At 41.4% G+C, this 5,686-nt stretch overlaps 1 protein-coding gene across 2 annotated transcripts in view; it reads right to left on the bottom strand.

Moving 5' to 3' along the window:
• The window catches only part of LOC106874086 (evolutionarily conserved signaling intermediate in Toll pathway, mitochondrial), a 51,866-nt gene that overhangs the window by 19,491 nt on the left and 26,689 nt on the right, over positions 1-5,686 (bottom strand). The window contains exon 1 of one of the 2 annotated variants that reach the window (XM_014921685.2): positions 4,893-5,011. The exons of the other annotated variant lie outside the window; for it this stretch is intronic. The gene's annotated coding sequence lies outside the window, so the exon portion shown is untranslated. Of the gene's footprint in view, positions 1-4,892; positions 5,012-5,686 lie in introns of those variants that run through there. 2 annotated transcript variants of the gene reach the window in all.

The raw sequence follows: 5,686 nt of genomic DNA, 5'->3' as shown, positions 1-5,686 counted from the left end.
ACCTCTCCAATGCACCATTCTCCGAGCCTTCCGGTGACTCTAGTCCGACCCCTCCACTTCGCACATCTTCCCTAACCGACCCCTCCCCTCCTTCAAACGAGCCCACAAGCTACAAGACCTCTTGCTCCACAGCTTCTCCCCTAACCTAACCTCCCAACCCAGCTCGTTCCCCTGCTCCCGCCACGCTGCCGCACTTGCCCTTACCACTCCAACACCACCCTCCTCACAGGTACCCATCATCGACCCTATCGTATCACTTACTCCTTCACCTGCACTTCTAGCAACGTCATTTACTGCATCTCCTGCTTTCTCTGTCCTTCTCTATACATCGGTCAAACAGGACGCCTCTTGGCTGACCGGTTCGCGGAACACCTCCGAGACATCAGACTCGGCAATGACACTCCGGTCTCGCACCATTTCCACTCTACCTGCTTGTGTTCGGGGCCATCCGGACTCCCGTCTTCGCCGTGAACAGAGATTAATCTTCTCTCTTCGCTCCTTTGCGCCATATGGGCTCAACTCTCCTCCCCTCTTCATCTAACCCTCCTCTTCTCTTCCTCTCACACCTACTTCCTCCCACCCACCTCTCCTCCCTTGCTCTGACAGAATTGGCAGCTAAAACCTTTACCAGAAATAGCCGGCTGTAGTTGTAACTTGGCTTCATGTACCTTTGCATGTCGTTTAAGTTTTCCCGCTGAATTACACTCCCTTCTACATGCCTGACAGATATGATTATTATGGTGTGAGCACCACCACCAGCGGCCTGGTTGTCAATCATCGCTCTCGTTTTTTGACTACGAAGATGGCTCTTGAGTCCAGATTTACTGAGGCAGGGTCTTGCACAGACACTGCATGTCAGCATTATAGGAAGACCCTTGCCATGTGGAAGTGTTATAGCGATGCCCTTCCTGATGTCCCTCCTAACTTTCTCATGCGCAACTCGAGATTTCTCAAATGTAGCTGTCCCTTCGTAAACAACCCTTCTCCACCTGCTACGGTCGATAGCTATGCCCTCCCAAGGAAGCCTTCAGCAAGTCTTTATATCTCTTTTTTGGTTTATGTGGAGGTCGTTCTCCTTTAGCTAACTCTCCATAAAAGAGTTGTTTTGGCATGTCTTGAATCTTTCATCCTGACCAGAGGACCACTCCATCTGAGCGTTTGCTTTAACACAAGAGCTTCTATACTTTCACACCGAGAGCTTTCCAATATCTGAAGATCACTGATGCGGTCCTCCCACTTAATGCCAAAGATCCGTCTGAGACACATCTGATGGAGACGTTCCATTTGTTTAAGGTGGTATCGATGTGTGACCCACGCCTCGCAGGCATAAAGAAGAGAAGAGAGCATACACGCCTTGTACACCTTTATCTTTGTTTTCCTGTATATGTCTCGCCGACTCCAGAGGCGCCTTTCTAGCCTTCCGAAAGCATCACTTGCTTTCCTAATTCTGTATGGAATTTCATTATCCAAATTGCTATATCTATTAACAGGGCTTCCCAGGTAGACAAACTGATCAACTATATCAAGTCGTTTGCCATACACATAGATATTTGGTTCACTATACTGCTTACCAGGGGCAGGTTGGTACATGACAACAGTTTTCTTGAGACTGACTGTCAATCGTAAGGTAGTGCAAGCATCAGAGAATGCATTCACGATGTGTTGCATATCAATCTCTGTTCGCTACTAGATCACAATCATCTGCATACAAAAGGTCTCTAGTGATAGAAGTAAATACCTTTGTTTTTGCAGCAAAGCACCTGATATCAAATATGCTGCCAGAAATTCGATAATGGATGTAAACACCATATCTGCAGTTTCTGAACGCAATACAGAAAACCATCGCAAAATATATGGCAAATAGAGTCGGTGCCAGAATATCCCCCTGTTTCACTCTATTTTGTATTGAGATAGGCTCCGACATTTTACCTCTAACATTAACCCTACCCTTCATGTCTTCATGAAAAGACCTAACCGAAGCAAAGAACTTTTCAGAACTTTCTAGAAGAGCACAATCTGCAACGTGTTTCAGCAGACGGTCCAGAAGTACCCTGCATAAAACCTTTTCTACGACAGAAAGCAATGATATTCCCCTATAGTTACCACAATCATTCCTGTTGCCATTTCCCTTATATAAGACAACCATTCCTGTATCTCTCCAGTTCTCAGGTACAGATTCACAAGCCCATATCCTGCCAAACAAAGAGTGAAATTGCTGCAGAAGTTTCTCACCACCATGCTGCAAGAACTCCGCATGTATGACATCCATACCCGGAGACCTCCCAATATTCATCCTTGAGACAGCCACCGCAACTTCTTCCAGCTTTGGTGGTTCTGCGAGAGCCGCCTTCACAGGTAATTCAAGGATGAGATTGAGAACATCCTCACTAACTACAGATTACTGATTCAAAAGTTCATCAAAGTGTTCTCTCCTCCTTCGTAGAATTCCCTGTGAATCACGAAGAAGTTCCTTCCTGCTTCGAAGTGGTGTCATCAGAGAAGAAGTCGGTCCATAAACTTCTCGCAAGTGGCCATACAACAGCTTTGTGTTATTGGAATCCGACGCCGCCTGTATGTCGTCAGCCTTCTTACTCCACCACATATCCCTCATGTGAGAGAGCCTCCGCCTCACACCTGATTTTACATCCTTGAGTTCCCTATGCAACACTTCTCTCTCCTGTGGCTTTCCTGACATATAGCGTGACAAAGTACGTCTTTTATCAGCCAATAAATCATCTATATGTTCATCATTTTCGTTAAAACCAATCTTGATGCTTTCTTTGTATCATTCCCAGAACTTTCCTACCTATATCATACACTGACTTTTTAAGGGTCGGCCAATCTTCCCCAATATCTGCAGCATTCATTTCCTCTCGTAAAGTTCTCTTCACACTAATACACCTAAGACGATCAACATTCAGTCTTTTAGGCAGGGTAATACCTGCGGCCCAGATTTTACGTTTTGTGATTAATTCCACTTTTGCACGTACTAGGTGGTGGTCAGTCCAACACTCAGCCCCACGAAGGACATGAACACATTGCACATCTCGTCTGTCATGCACCCTAACAAGAATGTAATCCAGAATATGCCATTATTTAGATGCAGAGTGCGGGTCCATGTGGTCTTAAACTTATTCTTTTGTTGAAACATGGTATTGGTAACACACAAACCCAGCTTCTCGCACATCTGCAGCAGAAGCATACCATTACTATTACACTTTCCCACCCCATGCTTTCCAATTACAGTCCATGTGTTAAAATCCCTACCCACTCTAGCATTAAAGTCACCCAGTACGATGACTTTGTCTGCCAGAGGAATATTTCTTATAATGCACTTCAAAGCATGGTAGAAAGAAACTTTTTTTGTCATCAGTAGAGTACATAGTTGGAGCATACACACTCACCAAGGTCACATAATTTCCTTTAACCAAAGGAATTCTCATTGACATAAGACGCTCATTAATCCCGACTGGGAATTCTTCCAACTTGTCCACAAGAGTAACCTTAACAGAAAATGCCACTCCAGCCTCTCCTCTAAACTCTTCATCCCTCCCTTTCCAAAAAAATGTATATTTTCCACAAGTTTCTGTAAGACGACTATCTCCAGCTAATCTCGTCTCAGATAAATCAAAGATGTCATGATCATAGCGTCGAAGCTCCTTCGCAACAAGAGCAGTCCTTCGTTCAGGACATTCTGATGACTCGCAGTCAAGCAGCGTCCGTACATTCTAACAGCCAATATTCAATATTTTATTTGGTTCTATCACAGTAGCACGATGGCAGCCGGGTTCAGACTTTGATGCTCTGGAGCCCCTGCCGGGCCAGACTCTTCCTGATGTAGTTCCAGAGTTCTTACTGCCATTTATTTTTATACTGTTTTGGTACATCATTGATTGCTTTTTAAGGCTACAGCTAACCATTCAGTTGAGACTCACAGCACTATCAACAATCATCAATCAATCAATTAATCAATCAATCAATCAATCAATGTTGTTATCGTGCAATGCCTGTGCAAGAAGACTTTCTTTAAAGTGAGGAAAGGCTGGGCACTGAGTCAATCGCACTCACTAAGCAACAGTAGCCATAACCCGAAAAGAAGAACAAATCAACATCATCGGTAACCACTGAGTCGCAGGTTTATGTCCCAGTTACCTGAGTTGCCTTCTCCTAGAAGGATGCCCTAACAAAGGCTAGGGGTCCTTCACTCCCAATGGGTTAACCACGCGATCGGGGTATTCAGTCCGATTATTTCTATGTCACGGCGCAAGATACAGCCATAAGCTGGATAAAAGAGACATAAGAGAAAAAAAAAAAACATACGATATATCAAAAAATATTGATATACAAAATATACATAAAATATACGATACGGGGTATATAAAAAAATATATAAAAATAATATCATATAAACTATAAAAATATAATATAAACTATAAAAATATACAATATATAATATTAGTCAGAAAAAGGGAGATCCAATAAACACCCTCCTCACCAAGCAAGTTTGGTGGGGTTGCCGGTTTAGTCACCGACGGCCCGACCATGCGACAGGTTGTACCGGATTACATGTTACCAATAGCACTCGAAAGTGACCTGACATACATACATACTCACATACATACATACACACACATAGATACACATACATACACATACATATATAAAAATGTTATTATTAATAAATAATAACAACAATAATATAAGTGGCCAGCAAGCATTAAAGTAAAAGAGGCAAATTTATAAATTTATAATTAATTATTAATTGTAATTGAGGGTACACAAAGTACCAGCATTGCTAGAAATAAGAGTTGAAAAATACTGAAATAAATCACCATTTCACTGAAAATACGACAGGCTGACGAAAATCGAGGAACGTGCAAAATTTAACTTACCGTTGTAGCTGAAAGTCGTAAATGAGGATCACATATTAATTTTCCTATATCACGTGATTTCAAACTTTGAAATATTTCCCTTAGTTCTCATGAGTAGGTCTCGCTGTTAGCCAAGGGTTAAATATATGCTCGCTTCGTCATGCCTGTCAAGATCGTTGAAAGACCAGCGCCAAATTCAAACGATATCAGTGTATAATTATACACACATAAAGATATTATTATTATTATTATTATTATTATTATTATTAATAATAATAATAATAATAATAGTAATAACAGCAACAACAACAACAACAACAACAACAACAACAACAACAACAACAACAATAATAATAATAATAATAATAATAATAATAATAATAATAATAATAATAATAAATAACAACAATAATATAAGTGGCCCGCAAGCATTGGTCATTCCAAGTATAGAGTTTGTACACTGTCCTTAACCTAATACACAACTCTACAGCCATATACAAAGGATTAACCAAAAATTCTAAGCAACGATATGCCGCTCACCTCCATTCTTTTAGATATGATAAACATAGTAAATCTACAACACTCGCCAACCACATACATCATCTCAAAAATACAAATATACCCTATACTCTACCATTGTCTATACTGGATTCAGGGCTTCACTACCGAGATCAACGCTCAACCTGCAAATTTTGCCTGAAGGAGGCACTTCACATATTAAAGCACATCTCTCCAGCACTGCTAAATAAACATAATGAGGCACTAAGCACATGCAACCACCGCTTTTTTCACACATTCAAATTCTACCACAAATC

This window comes from Octopus bimaculoides, chromosome 2, assembly GCF_001194135.2.
Source record: "Octopus bimaculoides isolate UCB-OBI-ISO-001 chromosome 2, ASM119413v2, whole genome shotgun sequence".
In the NCBI taxonomy this organism is placed as follows: Eukaryota; Metazoa; Mollusca; class Cephalopoda; order Octopoda; family Octopodidae; genus Octopus; species Octopus bimaculoides.
This window is presented reverse-complemented; position numbering and strand designations above follow the sequence as displayed.